Genomic DNA, 20905 nt, shown 5'->3' on the forward strand with positions numbered 1-20905 from the left:
CAAAAATGACCGACAATTGTTTCGGGGGCCTCGCAGGGTCCCCCTTTCTCAAGGCGTGTGGTTTCTCAAGGCGTGTGTATATGTCAGCTCAATAAAAAAGAGCGTGATTTTTTTGAAAAATTGGAGTGCTGGTATACTTGAATACTGGATTTATAAAAGTGTAGCCATTGGTTTCTGTAAACTTGGAGACAGGCCCAGATTTGAATCACAGGAGTCTATAGGCACAGATGTCCTTGCACCCTAGATGTCGCCCTCCACAAACCTACAAACACCCACTGAACCACACCACAAGTGTGCTGGCTGGCCCAGCGGTCACTTCTCCATTACTTCCCTAGCCCATCATAGGTAGCTATAGGTGCCTCTTAGTATTAGGTAACAAGTAACTATCCTCAGTATTAGGTAGCTATAGGTATCCCCAAGTATTAGGTAGCTAGAGGTGCCCCCGACTGAAGGGAGATCTTATCAGTAGAATGCCAAGTCCTGGGTGAGAAACATCTCATTTACACTCTCATCAGTACTCTGCATAGTTAGGGTGGGAGGAAGGCACTCAGGGAGAGGAGTGAGCCGCCTTTCCATTTTCAGACGCCTGTAGGCACGTGCCTACAGGGACTTATGGTAAATCCAGCCCTTCTTGCAGATGACCAGAATTATGTCATTGTTACTAGTAGTTGACAGACTGTTTGACAAGGTAAAGCATACTCCATAACTTAGCACAATGCAGGCAGCTATAGAGACATGGACAAATGTGTTGGTACCCCCATGGGAAAAACAGCTACAGAATGAGACCCAGGCACTGGACCAGAGACAATGGACACTAATGGCCAAAGAGGAACACTTAACTACAAACTCAGCATGATCAGCGATGACTAATATGTTGGCGCTTTATAAATACAATAAATAATAATAATAATAATAATCTACTGCACCCTGCATTATGGGCTCTCTAGAGCACAGGGTCTGGTCATAACTGAGACCTCTGTGCCTCTGGTTCCTGTTCCACTGGCTTCAGCTACGTAAAGGCCTGTACCCACTACACAATTTTTCCAATGATTTTTTCCGATGACCGGCGATTTTTTGAGTGGCGAGTGGTTGTTTCAGCGATTTCGTGACAAGCAGTATGTTTTACTCCAGAATGTATTTGAAGGTCTTCAGGTAGGCTGGCCAGCCTCATAAAATTATTTCCAGGAACATCTGAGCAGCCTTCCTGTCCCTAAACTTGTGTGCCACCTCTGTCTCCTGTGTGTCCCCAGTCCTGTATATTTGCGTGTGCAATGACATCATCACATGTGGCATGTAAGGCAACAGCTTGTCAGGCTTTTTCACTACTAATTTTACTTCTGCACTACTTGGGCTTTGGGGGGGGGGGGGGGGGGGAGGGTTGGGGGGGTGCTGCTGCCCATAAGAGCTGTACATAATGGAGAGGGGCTGCTGTTCACGGACATTACATATGGATGAGGGGGCTGCACATGGAATAGGGGACTCTGCTGCACATGGAAGTGGATTAACAAGAATGTTGGCCTAGGGGTGCGAAAAGTATAAACGCAGACTTCCAAACAATTGAAGAAAGTGACGAAGCGAGGGGTGTACGTGTCAATGAACACACTAAGAATAGTGTAAAAAAATGCAAAACGGTATTCAATATCATGAACTATGAAAAGTTTTATAGAAAGCATGGTAACAGTGTAGTGGCCAACTCCCCTGCCTGTACCTATTATACCTGTATCCTGATGAGTAGAATGCTGTCTATTAGCAAAATAAATAATTTACAGCTCTCAACTGCTGAAAATCATACAGTGTCATAATGGATAATAGTCTCAAGACTTTAAAGTTGATGATGAATACCACCTGGTCTAGGGCCCATAGCGGCTGCTAGGGCTATTTCTATGACCCTGGTGGACATTATTGATGTGACATAAAAAAAGTTCCAGTTTTGTCTCCTAAAAGCATTGTGGCTTGAATCTTACAAAATACCAGTCTGGCTTTTTTTTCTTTTCTAAACATAGGCTGCCTCCTGGGTTTTCTTTTTTAGTTTCAAAAGTTTTTATTAAAATATTTAGTTGGTTAGAAAGTCACTTTTCAAAAGCCCTTAATGAAGGGCGTACCATAATATAAACAGCATAGAAGAATAGTAACATATACTACTCAAAACGAGAGTAGAGAAATGTCAGAAAAACAATAGTGGTTGTTTACAAACAGTCAAGTGATTTAAACTTGCTATCCGGGTGAGTACAGAGAACAATCAATAAAACACATAATGTTATTCAGAAAGAAAGGGCACAGGAGCGAAGACCCAGCATATGGGAACAAGAAAGCCAGGGCTGCCATGTTCTGGTGAAGGCATCAGTCGTATCGTTGATTATAGCTAAAGTTCGTTCGGAGATTAGCATATCGGTTATAATGTGATCGGTAAGATCTATCGATAGTGTTGGTTGTTTCCATTGATGTGCAATGTGAACTCTGGCAGCCTTGGCTATATGTTGTGAGAGTCTATGTTGGGGATAGTTCCATCCAAGGGGTTTGTCTCCAAGGAGTAGGAGTAAAGGGTCTGGTGAAAGAGACTTTTCTAGAGCCGTGCTCAAAATAGAAGTAACTTGATCCCAATATCTTTTTACAATGGGGCAGAACCACCAGATATGATCAATGGTCCCAGGCATGCCGCAACCTCTGAAGCATAGGTGGAAGTTGGACTGCGATATTGCATGCATTTTAATTGGGGTTACATAAGTTGTGTGCAGTATTTTGTAGTTGGTTTCGATGTGAGAAAAATAGCTGCTGCCTTTTGTAAGTGTTAAGCAACATTTGGACCAGCGCTTGGGGGTTAAAGTAGTGCCCAAGTCCTTCTCCCATTTTAGCATTGTACGAGTTTTTGCGAATTCTATTGGTTGAGAGAGCAAAGCTGGGTTTTCTTTTTTTTATTTACCCCATTGTCACTTAAACAGGAACTGTCGTGAAAATCTTAAAATTTAAAATACATACAAATAAGAAGTACATTTCTCCCAGAGTAAAATGAGCCATACATTACTTTTTTCCTATGTTGCCGTCACTTGCAGTAAGTAGTAGAAATCTGACAGAACCGACAGGTTTTGGACTAGTCTATCTTCTCCTAGGGGGGTTCTCAGGGTTTTCTTTATTTTTAAAAGCACTTAGTGAATTGCAGTTGCTCCGTCCAACTGCCAAAATAGTGTGCAGGGAGCAGGGAGGCTGGCCAGCATTTTTGTATTAATAATTTTCAGGGAATGTCTTTATACAGAATAAAGGCCATGCTGAGAATCACCCATGAAGAGATGGACTAGCCTAAAACCTGTCGGTAATGTCAGATTTCTACTGCAGCAACATAGGAGAGAAGTAATTTATGGCTCATTTTACTCTGGGAGAAATGTACTTCTTATTTGTATGTGTGTTAAAATTTTAAGATTTTCGCGACAGTTCCTCTTTAAAGAGACTCCGTCACAAAAATTGCATCCTGTTTTTTATCATCCTACAAGTTCCAAAAGCTATTCTAATGTGTTCTGGCTTACTGTAATAAATCAATGTATCTTTCCCCTGTCAGACTTGTCGGCCTGTGTCTGAAAGGCTGCCAAGTTCTTCAGTGTTGTGGTTCTGCTATGAACTCCCCCTTCCAGGCCCCTCTATGCACACTGCCTGTGTATTATTTAGATTAGGGCAGCTTCTCTCTTCTCTCTTATCTTTTACAAGCTGGATAAATCGTCCTCTGAGCTGGCTGGGCTTTCACATACTGAGGAAATTCAGACAAGGGCAAAGCTGTTTGCAGGAAGAAAAGAGCAGCCTGAAACTTCAGTGCATGAGAGATGCAGGGGGAAAGAAACACACAATGATCTCTTGAGATTCAAAAGGAATGCTGTATAAAGCCTGCTTGTGTATGAATGTATTTTCTATGTGTAGACATACTGTACATCAACCTACTTCCTGTTTTGGTGGCCATTTTGTTTGTTTATAAACAAACTTTTTAAAACTGTTTTTAACCACTTTTAATGCGGCGGGGAGCGGCGAAATTGTGACAGAGGGTAATAGGAGATGTCCCCTAACGCACTGGTATGTTTACTTTTGTGCGATTTTAACAATACAGATTCTCTTTAACAAGCAATAAATGGTTTGATCAGAAAATGATTGACCTTGAGCTGTGTATTCTGCTTCTCTCACTCAGAAGCTGTTTGCGGCTCTATGTCAGCCATTCTCACTATCCTTCTGCTCATTCTGGGCTTGATTCTCCTCAGACAGCCATATTCATGGAGGTTGCCTATAGTAGTCACATAATTTTTGTCACTGTTGTCAGGGCCGGATTTGTACTCTTTACCACCCAAGGCCACTGTCACCAGCCACCCCCCTTCAGTGTAGGTAGCAAGATGACCCCTCCCCCCTTCCCTCTAGTATAGGCAGCCAGATACCCTCCCTCCAGTATAGGTAGCCAGATTACTCCTCCCCCCTTTACCTCCAGTATAGGTAGCTAGATGACTCCCTTAATCCCTCCTCCCCCCATTTCAGTATAGGTAGCCAGCTCGCCTTCACACCGCACCAGCAATTAGTGTCACTCATTTCTCCGCTCGTCTCCAGTGCAGAAGCTTCCTCTCCCTTTCCGCCTCCAATGCTGCACATGTCCATTGCCTTTGGCCGCAATGCAAATGTGCACAGAGAGCAAGGTGGCTGCTGCACAGGCGGGTAGCAGCAGAGTACCGAGGTCAGGCGCTCACCTGATCTTCCTGCATTGCAGGATTTGCAAGCTTGCAAATGTTGTGCAAGTTTAGCCTGCTGCTTTGGTGCCCTTCCTCCTGTGGTGCCCTAGGCCATGGCCTAGATGGCATTGGCCTAAATCCGGCCCTGACTGTTGTCACAGGAGCAAGATAATAGGTTGATAACACGGTGGGTCCCCAGTTCGAATCCCAGCCAGGCCGCTATCTGCACAGAGTTTGTATGTTCTCCCTATGTCTGTGTGAGTTTCCGCCAGGCACTCTGGTTTCCTCCCACATCCCCAAAACATACATATAAGTTAATTGGCTTCCCCTAAATTGGCCATAGACTATGATACAAACACTACACGATATAGACATATGACTATGGTAGAGATTAGATTGTGAGCCCCTCTGAGGGACAGTTAGTGACAAGACAATATACTCTGTACAGCGCTGCAGAAGATGTTGGTGCTATATAAATACTAAATAATAATAATATATAACAAAATAACTTACAGAACAAATACAGCCATGGTGCTCCCCTTATAGTATGTGCTGCCATTTGTCACCTCTTCTCCCCCATTACAGTCATCACATCCCCCTATAATATGTGAAGCCCTTATTTTTTCCCCATTCATAGCAATAAATTAAATGCAGTTCACTTTAACAATTAGTAGTATCCATTCTTTTCAGTGGGAAATATTTATTTAGATTATGTGAAATTCTAAATACATGCACATTTCTCTAACACAATACTGGCATGAATAGTGAAACCACTAATTTGGAACACAAGGATTATACTTGCATAGATTTTAGCACATATTTATTGCAAACACAGGAAGAAATATTTCTCTTATGAAGTCAATACCACAGTGGAGAGTGGAGCTGAACAGTTAATATTATAGATGATACACAACTGTATCTCTCGGCCCCAGACCTTAACTTCCTCCTCACACGTGTTTCTGACTGCTTGCCTTCTATATCCTCTTTCATGACCTCTCGCTTCTTAAAGTGGTTCTCTGGTACCTTTAAAAAAGCTAAATCTGACACTTACCTGGGGCTTCTATCTGAGTAAAATAGAACTAATCATTTTTCCACCGTCTCAGTCCACCTCTCTGCTTGATTTAACAATAAATGTTAATAACACCCCTATAACTTCAGTTCCCAAAGCACGATTCTTAGGGGTAATATTTGACTCCTCTTTTATTCCTTAAATTCACTCCCTAACCAGTTCTTGTTATGTCCAACTTAAAAACATATCTGGCATCCGACCTTTTCTCACCCAGGACACTACTAAAATGTTAGTATATGCTCGTTTGGGGCCTCCCAACTAACAGACTGGCACCACTCCAATCTGTACTCCAATCTGTACTGAACTTGACTGCTCGACTCATTCATCTTTCTTCTCGCTCTTCTTCTGCTGCTCCTCTCTGTCAATCTCTTCTTTGACTGCTAATTAATGAGAAGATCAATTTCATACTCTTAACCCTAACCTACAGACATCTCCACAATCTTTCTCCCCTGTACATCTCCTCACTAGTCTTCAGATACCAACCCAAACGCAATCTCAGATCTACGCACAACCTTCTTTAGTCTTCCTCTAGAATCACCTTCTCAGATTCATGTATACAAGATTTCTCACGTGCTTCACACCTCCTCTGGGTATCCCCTTCCACAACACATCCATCAATCTCCAACCTTTGAAATCTTTAAATGCTCTCTCAAAACTCACTTTTTCCAACAAGCATATGCTCTAACTTAGGCCATCCCCCCTTCTACCTTTAACTAAGTTGTACTTCTTATTAGATAACCTAAAAAAACACAGCACTACCCCATACTACCCCACCTCTTGCCCCCCCCCCCCCCCCCCCCATTAGATTGTAAGCTTGCAAGGGCAGGGCTCTTTCTACCTTTTGCGTCTTGGAATTTGTTATTCATTTTGTATCTTGCAATTTGTTGTACATTTTATTTACCATGTTACTATTGTAACTGTAATGACTAATTCTGAATTTTGTATTTTGGTATATTGGTGTACACCATTGTCTGTATTCTTTTGTAACCCATGTTTGTTTCTTACTTTGTACAGTGCCACGGAATATGTTGGTGCTTCATAAAGCAACAGTCAGGTATTGTCACCACTATTGTTGCCCATGTGTACAACTGTGATGTTAAATTCGATCACTCATTTATTTTAGTTCAGTGATTACTGAAAATAGTATTCTCTGAACTGAAATTTAGCGCAGTGCATATTAACACTGTACAAAGTTCTGGTGTGGCTCCTCACTAGTCCTGACTCCTATGTACTATACAGCCTTGTGTACACACTCATCAGTTGTCGGCCACCTCAGGTGAAAATCTAGCATGTGTACAAGTGTCTCCCAAGGTCTGCCTAGGTTGCTTAATAAATCCACCATGCTAGATCTTTAAAGAGACTCTGTAACATCAAAAACCTCCCCTGGGGGGTACTCACCTCGGGTGGGGGAAGCCTCCGGATCCTAATGAGGCTTCCCACGCCGTCCTCTGTCCCACGGGGGTCTTGCTGCAGCCCTCTGAACAGCCGGCGACAGACCCGACTGTAGATTCAATATTTACCTTTGCTGGCTCCAGCGGGGGCGCTGTGGCTGCTTTCGACTCGGAAGTAGACGGAAATACCCGATCTCCGTCGGGTCCGCTCTACTGCGCAGGCGCCGGAAACTTGCGCCTGCGCAGTAGAGCAGACCAGACGGCGATCGGGTATTTCCGCCTACTTTGGAGCCGACAGCCGTCAGAGCGCCTGCGCAGGAGCCGGGAAGGTAAATATTGACGTCACCGCTGCACGGAGGGCTGCAGTGAGACCCCTGAGGGACGGAGGACGGCGTGGGAAGCCTCATTAGGATCCGGAGGCTTCCCCCACCCGAGGTGGGTACCCCCCAGGGGACGTTACAGTTCCTCTTTAAAGCAAACCTGAATGGAAAAAAAGTTACAATAAACATACTGATATAATACTTACCTCCTGCATAGTGTTCTCTTCCAATACATCCACCTTGAAAGCCAAAAAAACTCAATTTTAAAGTGCCGCAGATCCCATAATAGCTTTCAGGTAGGTGTACAGAGCCCTAGTCAAAGTGTGGTTGGGAGTGCTTGTCCACAAGGGGTAGTATACAATGGGCATGCGTGGCAGTAAAACACACAGGGAAGCAATGCATGGACACTGAGGAGAAGGCCAAGCCCAATGAAGAGGAGGAGGACAAGCCTGCAGAAAGTGTTGGCATACGTGCAGAGGGCCTGTAAGACCTTCAGCTTTTTGGAGATACAGCTACAACTATATTTAATTAGAACTGTAAGGGATCATTGTTTGATTGACTTCTTTTCCTTGATTCAGGAACCCTTTAAGTGACAATTGGCAGCCAAGTACATTCTTCTCCTCCTTACCCTGAATGTCATTCCATTGTGCACCGTGCCTAATCCCTGCTCCCTTCCCCATAGCAACAGATGCATCGCCCTGCATTAGCAAAAGCATCTGTGCAAAACCTGGTCCTGATGCCTTCGGGTGACTGGTACTGGTTCGATAGATAATTTCCAACATGTCCGATCTGATTTTCAATCATTTTTCTTATCGATTTCTCATAGAAGTGAATGGAAATCGATCAGAAAAACGATCAGAAAATCGATCAGACAGTATATCTGATAAAAAATCTCATTGTGTATTCCCAGCATTATTGGCTGGTCAAAATTAGAGACCTGTTAGGTCAATGAGATACAAATACATCTGGCTCAGGGCCGGGCCGAGGCAGAGGCAAGAGAGGCTCCAGCCTTGGGGTGCAGTGTAGGAGGGGGCGCACAACTCACCCAGCTATTATTCCCCTATTGTGTTTGAATCAGAGAGAAATAAGAAAAGTGGATTCATGGCAGTGACTGCAAGCCAGATAACCAGAGATTAAGGTGTTGGGAGGGGGGGTGTTGGGGGCCCTGGGGCACCTCTTAAAGAGAACCCGAGGTGGGTTTGAAGAATATTATCTGCATACAGTGGCTGGATCTGCCTATACAGCCCAGCCTCTGTTGCTATCCCAAACCCCCCTAAGGTCCCCCTGCACTCTGCAATCCCTCATAAATCACAGCCAAGCTGCTGACAAACAGCTTGTCAGAGCTGGCTGTGTTTATCTCTATAGTGTCAGTGTGCTGCTCTCCCCGCCTCCTGCAGAACTCCAGTCCCCGCCTGCATCCTTTCCCTCCCTGCTGATTGGAGGGAAGGGACGGGGGGCAGGGACTGGAGATATGCAGGAGGTGGGGGAGCAGCTGAGACTGACACTACAGATGTAAATACAGCCTCACAGCGTGGCTGTGATTTATGAGGGATTGCAGAGTGCAGGGGGACATTAGTGGGGTTTGGGATAGCAACAGAGGCTGGGCTGTATAGGCAGATCCAGCCTCTGTATGCAGATAACATTCTTTAAACACACCTCGGGTTCTCTTTAAGGCCCATACACACGTCGGATTTTAGCGAACGACCCGTCGTTTGAACGTTCCATCGTTCGGACGTTTTTGCGTCAAATCCGACGTGTGTACAGACTATCGTTCGGGTGATAAGACTGGTTACCAGCGATCCGCCCGGCGGATCGTTGGTAACCATTCTTATCACCCGAACGATAGTCTGTACACACGTCGGATTTGACGCAAAAACGTCCGAACGACGGAACGTTCAAACGACGGGTCGTTCGCTAAAATCCGACGTGTGTATGGGCCTTTAGTCTAATAGAAATCAGTGTGTGATGGTTGGGGTGGGAGGGATGGAGGGGCGCACTTTGGTGTCTCAGCCTTGGGTGCTGGAGGACCTTGTCCCAGCTCTGATCTGGCTACAATGTAAATTTCATGCAATTGTACGCTGTTTGGAATTGGACCAATTACAACAGAAGTGCGTTTGATTGGCCCCATTCTAAGCTGTAAGAATATGCATGCAAGCAGGAATTATTTCCTTCTCATTGATCATCTGTAGACAGTATTATGTGCTCAAGAAGGGAGTGATCACTGTAAAATATAGTCTTACACGTCTATTAGCTGATCAGACAGACTGTGGTTACCACATGAGCTCTGCTATGGACAAGCAACATTAGCTCCACCAACACTATGATATTTACAAATATGTCGTAGGGAAACATCATAACAGGTTGCATTTTAAAGCCTCGCTTTATTATGGAAACACCACAATCCTTGATTTCACCTACAAGCAATATTGATGTAGAAAACAAGCTGTTTTATCCCTGTATTTTGATGTAAACTGTTGTAAAGGTAATAAAATAAAAATCGTTGAAATTCCTCAATCCTTAAAGGACACCTAAATTGAGAAAAAAAATGTGCCCATTTACTTACCTGGGACTTCTTCCAGCCCCGTGAAGTCTGCCTGGTCCCTCACCGATATCCCATGCTCCTCCAGTCCTCCATCAGCAACTGCGCAGTAGAGCGGACCCAATCGAGCTTGTCTATTTCTGCCGGGGCCTGAGAGGAAAGTCGTGAGTGCGCCTGCGATGGCAGGCAAATGTAAATATTATTGTGCCTGCTTGTTCAGGGGTGCCAATGCTGGATTGGGCTGGTGGGGGGAAATAGGGGGAGCCTCCTTGGAATCCAGAAATAAGTATCTATTTTTGTTATTTTTGCAAAATTACAGATTTACTTTAACCTCGTTGGCATTGGGATTATTTCCAGATTTAGGGTCTAAAAGCGGTGCAATTTTTTCAGAAGCTTCTAGTCCCTAAAAACAAGAAAAAAAAACGTACCATAGAGAGATCTGCAGCAGCTCCTGCATATAACTCACTCAGGCACGGGATTACCGCTCTGAGCTGCAGATTTCCATCCCGAGCTTGACTCGTGATTACCGCTAAAGAGTTTCAAGTGTAAAAGGACCCTAACTGAAACAATTGCATTGACACCAAATAAAATCAAACACAAATTTTGCCATCAAAAGAAGTAAAAAAATCAGTTTCTTCCAAGACACAGAACACTTATATTGCTCTTTTCTCCTGGTGCACTTAAAGCGCCTGAGCTGCAGCCACTAAGGCACACTTAGTAGCAGTATTAGGAAGTCTTGCCCAAGGTCTCCTTACTGAATAGGTGCAGGCTTACTGAGAAGGAAGAGCCAACCACTCCAACATTGAAATGCACATAGGATTGATTAGAATACTTTATAATTAAATCTGAAAAAACTGATCAAATTGACTCAAAAGACAAACGTTCAGATGTTTGTGGGCATCCTTAGATCAGACTGTAATGTGACAGATCACCTGGCCAACATACTAGTTCGAGGTGAGAGTTTTAGAAAAATGTATTGCTGTAGATCAGTTTAACTGCCAGCATTCTTTATCCACTTCCATACCAGCATTCTCTGCCCCTTTAAGGACCAGGGACTGCTGCTACTGTAAAATGCAGCCTCCCAATGAAACGCCGCACATACCCGCCGCTCTCGCTGGTCACGATGCTGTTCCATTTCCGCAGACTCCTCTCTCTGTTGTCTCTATGATGGCAGAGTGCTGACAGCAAGTCAGGAGCCGCTTTTATTGGCTCTTGACGCTGTCTATCAATGGGAGCCAATGTGATTGGCTCTCCTTGATCACGCATTCAGGAGAGAATGAAAGCGGCCTGACCTGCTTACAGAGCTCCGCCATCTTACAGAAGGCAGAGTGAGCGAATTGCGGCAGATGCAGAGCGGCGAGATCGGCGGTATCGTTGGTAATGGCGGGGACGCGCGATTCATTGCGACGTTCCATCTACGTCCAATCAGCGCCAAAGCACCACCTGCTGGACGTAGATTCGTACTGCGCCGGTCCGGAACCAGTTAAAGGATCTTTACTGTGAGGTTTCCTTAAACTTTTTCTTTCATTACAGGTGCTATGTTAAAGTGAACCTCTGGACTAAAAATCGACTCAGCAGCACTGAAAAGGCTTGGTGTTTCTTTAACAGTTTCACAGCATCAGAACTTTGTTTTTCTTACCAAAGAATCATTTTAGCTGCATTTTTAGCTAAGCTCCACCCATGAACAAGGATTCAAACAAAACAAAGTATCCCTTTGCTGAACCAAGATAAAACTTTTACATTCTTAAAAACAAGTACAAATATAGCCTATAGGCTCATGACATAGTAGCATGGTTGCTACTATGTCATGAGCCTATAGGCTATATTTGTACTTGTTTTTAAGAATGCAAATTTGCACCTTATCACTGTTAGCACGGTCTTAGCACTTTTTCCCTTGAAAAAGCTTCATGTAGAAGTGAAACATGTCGGGTTGTTTGGTGGGGGGTGTGTAACTTTATTATCTTGTAATGCAAGAGGACCTAGGATAACTATTGTTATTCATTACTTACTGATATAGCAGGCTCTGCATTACTTGCAAGTATATGTACAGTGGGTTGCAAAAGTATTCGGCCCCATTGAAGTTTTCCACATTTTGTCATATTACTGCCACAAACATGAATAAATTGTATTGGAATTCCACATGAAAGACCAACACAAAGTGGTGTACAAATGAGAAGTAGAATGAAAATCATACATGATTCCAAACATTTTTTTACAAATAAATAACTGCAAAGTGGTGTGTGCATAATTATTCAGCCCCCTTTCATCTGAGTGCAGTCAATTGCCTATAGACATTGCCTGATGAGTGCTAATGACTAAATAGAGTGCAACTGTGTGTAATCTAATGTCAGTACAAATACAGCGGCTCTGTGAGGGCCTCAGAGGTTGTCTAAGAGAATATAAGGGAGCAACAACACCGTGAAGTCCAAAGAACACACAAGACAGGTCAGAGATCAAGTTTTTGAGAAATTTAAAGCAGGCTTAGGCTACAAAAAGATTTCCAAAGCCTTGAACATCCCACGGAGCACTGTTCAAGAGATCATTCAGAAATGGAAGGAGTATGGCATAACTGTAAACCTACCAAGACAAGGCCATCCACCTAAATTCACAGGCCGAACAAGGAGAGCGCTGATCAGAAATGCAGTCAAGAGGCCCATGGTGACTCTGGACAAGCTGCAGAGATCTACAGCTCAGGTGGGAGACTCTGTCCATAGGACAACTATTAGTCATGCACTGTACAAAGTTGGGCTTTATGGAAGAGTGACAAGAAGAAAGGCATTGTTAACAGAAAGCATAAGAAGTACCGTTTGCAGTTTGCCACAAGCCATGTGGGGGACACAGCAACCATGTGGAAGAAGGTGCTCTGGTCAGATGAGACCAAAATGGAACTTTTTGGCCAAAATGCAAAACGCTATGTGTGGCGGAAAACTAACACTGCACATCACTCTGAACACACCATCCCCACTGTCAAATATGGTGGTGGCAGCATCATGCTCGGGGGGTGCATCTCTTCAGCAGGGACAGGGAAGCTGGTCAGAGTTGATGGGAAGATGGATGGAGCCAAATACAGGGAAAACTTGGAAGAAAACCTCTTGGAGACTGCAAAAGACTTGAGACTGAGGCGGAGGTTCACCTTCCAGCAGGACAATGACCCTAAACATAAAGCCAGGGCAACAATGGAATGGTTTAAAACAAAACATATCTATGTGTTAGAATAGCCCAGTCAAAGTCCAGATCTAAATCCATTCGAGAATCTGTGGCAAGATCTGAAAACTGCTGTTTACAAACGCTGTCCATCTAATCTCACTGAGCTGGAGCACTTTTGCAAAGAAGAATGGGCAAGGATTTACGTCTCTAGATGGGCAAAGCTGGTAGAGACATACCCTAAAAAACTGGCAGCTGTAATTGCAGCAAAAGCTGGTTCTACAAAGTATTGACTCAGGGGGCCGAATAATTACGCACACCCCACTTTGTAGTTATTTATTTGTAAAAAATGTTTGGAATGATGTATGATTTTCGATCCACTTCTCACATGTACACCACTTTGTATTGGTCTTTCACGTGGAATTCCAATAAAATTGATGCATGTTTGTGGCAGTAATGTGACAAAATGTGGAAAACTTCAAGGGGGCAGAATACTTTTGCAACCCACTGTATATAGCACTAGCCAGACCATTTATTTTACGATTTATTAAAAGTTACGTTTTATCTTGGTTCAGCAAAGGGATACTTTGTTTTGTTTTAAGCTCCACCCATCAAAGAAAACTGCTCGGGCTTTTGTCCCCTGATGCTGTGCAAAGCATAATGGATTTCCTATGTTGTTGTTCACGTTGCCTAGCAACTGGGAGGGGTGATCAGCACACAGGACAGTTGGAACTGTGTCTCATGCTCCCTGTCACCTCCTTTCAACCAAAAAGATGGCTGCCCTCATTAAATCAAACATTTGCCTGTTCTTTTAAAACAGGGTGGGTAAGAGATTATATTACCTATCTATTTTAATTAACATAACTAATGTAACTTAATGATTGTATGTTTGTTTAGGCTGAAGTTCCTCTTTAAGTACTGCTACCCACATCAGGCGATTGCTAAAGCAGGAATGATAGAACTTCCCTGGTGGTCTTCTGCCGGCAGACTGACACATAAACATGGCTTTTTAGGGTCTGTGTTACATAGTTGTCTACGGGGGAAAAAAAAGAAAAAAAAAAGTGTCTATCAAGTTCAGCCTCACAAATCATCTCCCTGGCTGGATTAAGGTATCATATTTCTGCATACTTCTAGAGAAAATACACCTTAGAGGGAATCTAATTAACATGTATAAATACATCAGAGGGCAATATAATAGCTTGGCGGATGAGCTTTTTGTCCCTAGGCGTTTACAAAGGACTAGAGGACATGATCTGCGCATGGAGGAAAAACGTTTCAGACATTTATTTAGGAAAGGGTTCTTTACAGTAAGAGTGATTAAGATGTGGAATGCATTGCCAAGAGGGCTTGCTTTCCTTGCGTTGAAAGACATCCATGACTATAATTACTAGGTATTGCCCAGTAGTGTTGATCCAGGGATTTTATCTGATTGCTCTCTGGAGTCGGGAAGGATTTTTTTCCCTTTTGGGGCTAATTGGACCATGCCTTGTAAGGGTTTTTTTCACCTTCCTCTGGATCAACAGGGATATGTGAGGGAGCAGGCTGGTGTTGAACTTTGTTCTCTGGTTGAACTCGATGGACGTATGTCTTTTTTCAACTCAAATAACTATGTAACTATGTAACTATCTAGCAGTCAGAGCCGTGGATTTCTTTCAAAATTAAAGCGTATCTCTGGTGACCAGTAAAAACAACTTGATTCTCTAATGCCGTTGAGTTATAATGGGCCGGCAAACCGCATTAGATGTAAAGCCTGGCACGCACATCCAATTTTGATTGGCCAATGATGACCAATTTTACCAGTTCCATGTAGTATTAGCCCTTACCTATACAATCTGTTTATAGTATTCAAAGTCTGTTGGCCTTCATACTACATGATGGAGGTAGTAAATACTGGTCAGTGATTGGCCAATCAAAATTGGATGTGTGTATGTACCTTAAGTGTTACTGAAGCCCTGTATCAGCCGGGCTCTGACATGTAGCCCCGTCCCCTTTAAGAAAATGTTCTTTCCAGTACTGGAGATTCTGCATCTCTAGCGGTGGAGATTCAGAAGGCCGGAATCCCTATTCCTCCAGGGGGCTGGGCTATGCACCTAAGCATGGCAAATATGGGCTCTGGTAACACATCTGATGCAGTTCCCTCAATAGAGGATTAAGTTGTTTTTACTGGTCACCAGAGATTGCTCTTGACCACCAGACCTTTGTGTGTGTGTTTTGCTAATTTGCACGAAAGAGTTAAATGGAATGCTCAGAAAATCCAGACTACTAGAAATGTAACTACCATGTGAATATGGAGATCACAGTCTACATAAATTAGATCTGCAGGCTCCAAAATCTAATTGATATGCTACATACAGAAATGTAAATGCTATTGTTGCTAAATGTATTCATCATACAAATGATACAAAAATGATCACCTGACCAAGCTGAAACCACAGAACAGATATTTTCTTTACTTAATAGAGGAGTATGAAGCAGGGCAATACAAAACAGCACCTGTTAATTTGGTGTCCCACTCTGCAATACAAATTTCCTTTTTAACGGCGCCAACTTTATAATATGGGCGCTCGGTTAGAGAACCACTATAGCAAAACAATATATGTAAACACATACAAATAAGAAGTATGTTTCTTTCACAGTAAAATGAGCCATACATTATTTTTCTCCTCTGTTGCTGTCACTTACAGAAGTTAGTAGAAATCTGCCAGAACTGACAGGTTTTGGACTAGTCCATCTCTTCATGGGGAATTTTTTGTATTTTGTTTATTCTTTACAATAGCAATCCCTGGAACAGATCTATACAAAGATGCCTGGCTGTTTGCCCCACCTGTTTGCACACTAGTTTGGTAATTGGACAGAGCAACCGCCGTTCACTAAGTTCTTTTGAAATAAAGAAAACCCTAAGAATCCCCCATGAGCAGTTGGGGTAGTCTAAAACCTTTCAGTTCTGCCAGATTTCTACTACTGTAAGTGACAGCAACATTGGTGAAAAGTAATTTATAACTCATGCTCATTTTACTCTGGGAGAAAACTACTCCTTATGTATTTACGTGTGCTTTAAATTGAACAGTTTTTGTAATAGTGGCTAATGGTGCTTTTTTTTACTGATTGCTATTTTGGCACTTAGGCATATGGCAACCCTTTCAGCGCTGTACAGAGTATGCATATTGTCTTGTCACTTAACTGTCCCTCAGAGGAGCTAACAAACTAATCCCTACCATAGTCATATTCTATGCATGTATCATGTAGTGTATGTATGGTAGTCTAGGCCAGTTTAGAAGTAAGCCAATTTAGGGCTGGTTCACATTGGCGTTTTTGTGGCGTTTACGCAACGTTTCAAACGCGGCATTTTTGGGGATCTACCGCCGTCCCATTCAAATGAATACAAGCGTTTAGAGCTGGCTTTTGCAGGCTTTCATGAAAGCCTGGCGGTAGATCCCAGCGTTGCGTCTAGTCTCAAAAGCAACATGTTGCTTTCAGAGGTGGTAAACGCCAGGAAACAATAGCAGAGACCAGAATAGCTAGCCTTGAATGCTTCCCAAAAGCTTTCAAAAGCTAGCTTTTAAACACCGGCGTTTAAACGCGGCGCCAATCGAAAGCTCAGCAGACGCCCGTGGGAACCAGCCCTAACTTATCTGTATGTTTTTGGGATGTGGGAGGAAACTGGAGTGTCCAGAGGAAACCCACACAGACACGGGGAGAACATACAAACTGCTTGCAGATGTTGACCTGGCTGGGATTTGAACCAGGGAACAAGCGCTGCAAGGCAAGTGCACTAACCACTACACCACCGTGCTGCCCACTACACCTCTGTGCACTTCTATATAACAATTCCATATGGAATGGTGAGTATGATTTATCAAGAGTAAATAAGTGCACACAAAACTGTAGAAAAAGTGGAACAGTTGCTCATAACTACCAGTCAGAATTGTTGTCTCATTTAACAGCTAAGACCTTACGGTTTGCCCTGAGCAAATGCTCAACTTTTACAGAATTCTTCACCTTTTCTCTGCACCTGTCTTGATAAAAAATAAGCCTCAATGTGCAGACACAGTTCAGTGATGTACCTTCCAGCAGGTGGCCTTCTAGGGATGGTCCTAGTTTGCCTGTGCTTAAGAACACCATGTTTATGGACAGGAGTGGAGGGAGGAGAACGAAGATCAAAGCCGGATTTATAATTTTAGTTCCCCAGTCGAATTTTCTTGTGGCTTCCCTTTCATGAGCAGCAGCTTCCCCCCCCCCCCCCATTCCATGTGCAGCATCTTTTCCATGTGTAACATCCAGGCCCAGATTTACATCACAGGAGCCCATAGGCATAGATGTCCTGGCACCCCTAGACTTTGCCGTCCATGAACCTACAAACACCCGACGAACCACACCGCAAATGTTCTGGCTGACACTACTGTCCCTTTTAGCTACTTCCCTTGCCGGTCATAGGTAGCTACAGGTGTCCCTTAGCATTAGCTATCCTGAAGTACCCTCAGCATTAAGTAGCTAGTGGTGCCCCCACTCTTCAGTGGAATGCTGAGAGTCAGGTACACTATCATCAGGACTCTGCATAGGGAAGGAGGGAGAGAGGCAATAATGGAGGGAAGTGAGCCGCATTTCCATCATCAGGCGCCTGTAGGCATGTGCCTACAGTGCCTTATGGTAAATCCGGCCCTGGTAACATCCATGTGCAGCAACCTCTCTCTTTCATGTACAGCTCTCTTGAGCAGCAGCATCCCTTTTCCTTGTTCTGCTTTCTATTTGCTGTTTCGACTTGCAGCCTCCTCCTCCATGTGCAGCAAGCCTTCTTCAATGTCCAGCCTTCCCTCTTTCATCTCCAGCCACCACTGTGGGCTGAAGCCGCCAAAGGCCCAAGCTTTTGTGGCCTTCCAGAAATCCAGCCCTGCAGGTGATGTTTATCTCCAAAGACAGTAATAACTAACAAAATAGGTTTTCTACCAATAGTATCATTCTAGTCCGAAGTTGACTTTAATACTAACCTTTCCTAGCCCTAACTTGCTATAACCCACTTACTATGAAAGTGACAATGCTTTCCTTTCAGTTTTACCAGTCACAGGAACAATATTTTCTAGAACTGAGCAAATACCATCTGGGACCAGGAACAACTGATTCATGGATCTTGGTGCTGACTTGACTTTCTACTGGTAAAACACAGTGCAACTTTATAGAGAGTTATGCAAATAGGAGTTTGGCTCCTTCCTGCCCTGATTTTGCATAGAACTAGTCAGGTGTGGAAGATGAAAGCTTGTTTTGCCTTATCTTACCATAACAAGTCCCTCCTTGTCATCCACAACACACAGAATGAGAACACATCATTAACTCCATCACGGCAAAGCTGTGCTTAACAATACAAAGCAATTCATCCTCATTACTTATTGACAGAGACAGCACAAAGACCTTACATGGTGCAGAGGTACTTATTCTCCTACAGATGAAATATTTATCAGAGTGAAAGTCACACATTTATTCGCTGCTTCACACCATTTCCTGTGTGGTGAAACACATAATGTGACAAGAGGGTGGTGTAACCTTCCGGTGAACACATTATCTCTAATAATGCTACAAGGCAACTTTGTAAAGTACATAAACAAGTGTTAATTGTTACTTTGATAGAGTATTCACAAAACCCAATAGAAATATGGAGGGGGACATTGATAACCAGGGGCATATCCAGGGAAAATCACACCTATGGTAAGCACTGGTACTGTGCCAGTGTGTGTGGTGGGGCAGTAAAAAATCTTTGTGGGTGGGGGAAGGGAGAGGGGGATAATTGAGACCTCCATGAGGGCTATGGCCTACTACAACGCTTTTAGGGCCGGTTCACATGGACGCTTGGTGGTGTTTACCGTGGGCGTCTGATACAACGCTTCCATTCAAGTGAATAGGAGCATTTATATTGGGTGTTTACCATCGCTTACACGAATGCGGCATTCTGATCCCGATTTTCCCTGTTGTTTCAGGCAATCTTGGACGCCTCATGTGGCTTCCAGGGTCGATTAACCACCGCGTCTTCATGTCCCTCTCCGGGTCTAAAACCGCTGATGGTGACGGGACGCCACCGATCGCCACTGAAAGCCTGCACAAGCCCCCGAATGAGACGATGCAGAACGGGTTGCTGTAAAACGTCCATCTGAACGGGCCCTTAACCCCACTTTGGAATTGTTTCCAATTACAAAAGCGCTAGGCTAATGAAGGTCATTGAGGCACGCCCACAGGAGTGATTGCCATTGGGGAAATCGCAATCGTGGGTCCTGCAGCTTTATGGAGCGATTGTGTTTCAATATGAAAGATATTGATGCTGCAAAATCGCTTTGCAATCGCTGTGCAAAAGCGATCTTGCAGCGATTTTCCCTACCTGAACACACACACACACACACACACACGTTGCAAAATGCAAACAAAAGTTCAAACGATCAAGCATTGATCCAACGTGACGGTCGTAATCGCTGCGTGTCACGAAATCGCAGAAACAATCACTCGTCACACACAAAAATCACCAGTCGTGGGAAAAATCGCAATGTGGGTATGGAGCTGCGACTCTGTTAGGGACATTAGACTGTGATTGTGGTAGGGATTAGATTGTGAGTTCCTCTGAGGACAGTCAGTGACATTACGATATATACACTCTGTACAGTGCTTTGGAAGATATCAGCACTATATAAATACACAATATGAATGTAAAGCATCTATAGAGGGAATAATTATCCCTATAGCACCAATGAAGAGCTAACACAGCAGCTTTCATATAATCTGAATAACTGACTGGGAAAAAGAAGGCTGTTTGTGAATCCAGAAGTTGGGCACTTGCTCTACATCCTTGTTCCTGTCCAATGGCACACAAAGCCTTTAAGCTCACAAATCAGCATGATTACAATGACTAATATTTGAGAACCAGGGGTGACCAGTGACAATTGAGTATTTTCAGAGACAAGTGCATTTAGGATGTCATTTCATAGCAGCTGCTGCTAGAGGCTCCAACATCTCTGATCTGCAGCAGCTGAATGCCAAGGAGGGGCTGCAGCAATGCAAGGTAAGTAAACTGATACCTGCATTGTCTCAGCCCACTCCACGACACCTGGCTCTCACCTAACAAGTATCATCAGTGGGAAGAAATATCACCCTGTACTCCATCTATTCTACACAGAAAGGGGAAGAGAATCATTGTGCAGCTAATGAGGAAGCGTCAGCACGACAGTTTAGCGATGCTCCTCTTCCACTTCCCCCCCATGTCACAGTTATTTGCTGTCTGCTCAGTTTCACATCATACAAGACTGGGCTGCTAAAGCTTTGCGGAGAGCTCAGCCCAGCATTGTACATAGAGCAGCACAGGCAGGCAAGACGCACACTCAAGGCAGATGAGCCATACATTGGAGCAGGGGGACCAGGGACTGCTACACAACTCTCTGATCGTTACTTATGGGATCATCAACACGTGATTTGATGTAATTTGAGTGAGCAAAGGGGACACAGGAGAGATGTGCCTCTAGGAAAGGTGCTCTGTGCAGTGTTACAGCACCGACTCGGTTTCAGCACTGGAGAGTGAACAGTGGTGTCTGTCTACATGGATGACAAACCCAACCAGAATGGATTGAAGTCAAGTCTGCGCAGCAAAGCCTGGAGGAGACGTGGTGGTGTGGTGGAACTTATCTCGCCTGCTCTGTCATAGTCCATCTGATTGTAGTATAAATAAAGTGTCATCACATCACATCACATGGGCTGGATTGCTATCTGTTGCTGGGTTCTTG

General features: G+C 43.9%; 1 protein-coding gene across 1 annotated transcript in view; it reads left to right on the forward strand.

The window, feature by feature from the left end:
- The first annotated feature begins 20294 nt into the window (after positions 1 to 20294).
- TRPV2 (transient receptor potential cation channel subfamily V member 2) overlaps positions 20295 to 20905 on the forward strand; it is a 137433-nt gene continuing 136822 nt past the window's right edge. Inside the window, exon 1 of the mRNA XM_068270364.1 lies at positions 20295 to 20905. This exon is cut by the window's right edge and continues 115 nt beyond it. The gene's annotated coding sequence lies outside the window, so the exon portion shown is untranslated.

Source organism: Hyperolius riggenbachi, chromosome 2 (genome assembly GCF_040937935.1).
Source record: "Hyperolius riggenbachi isolate aHypRig1 chromosome 2, aHypRig1.pri, whole genome shotgun sequence".
Classification (NCBI taxonomy): domain Eukaryota; kingdom Metazoa; phylum Chordata; class Amphibia; order Anura; family Hyperoliidae; genus Hyperolius; species Hyperolius riggenbachi.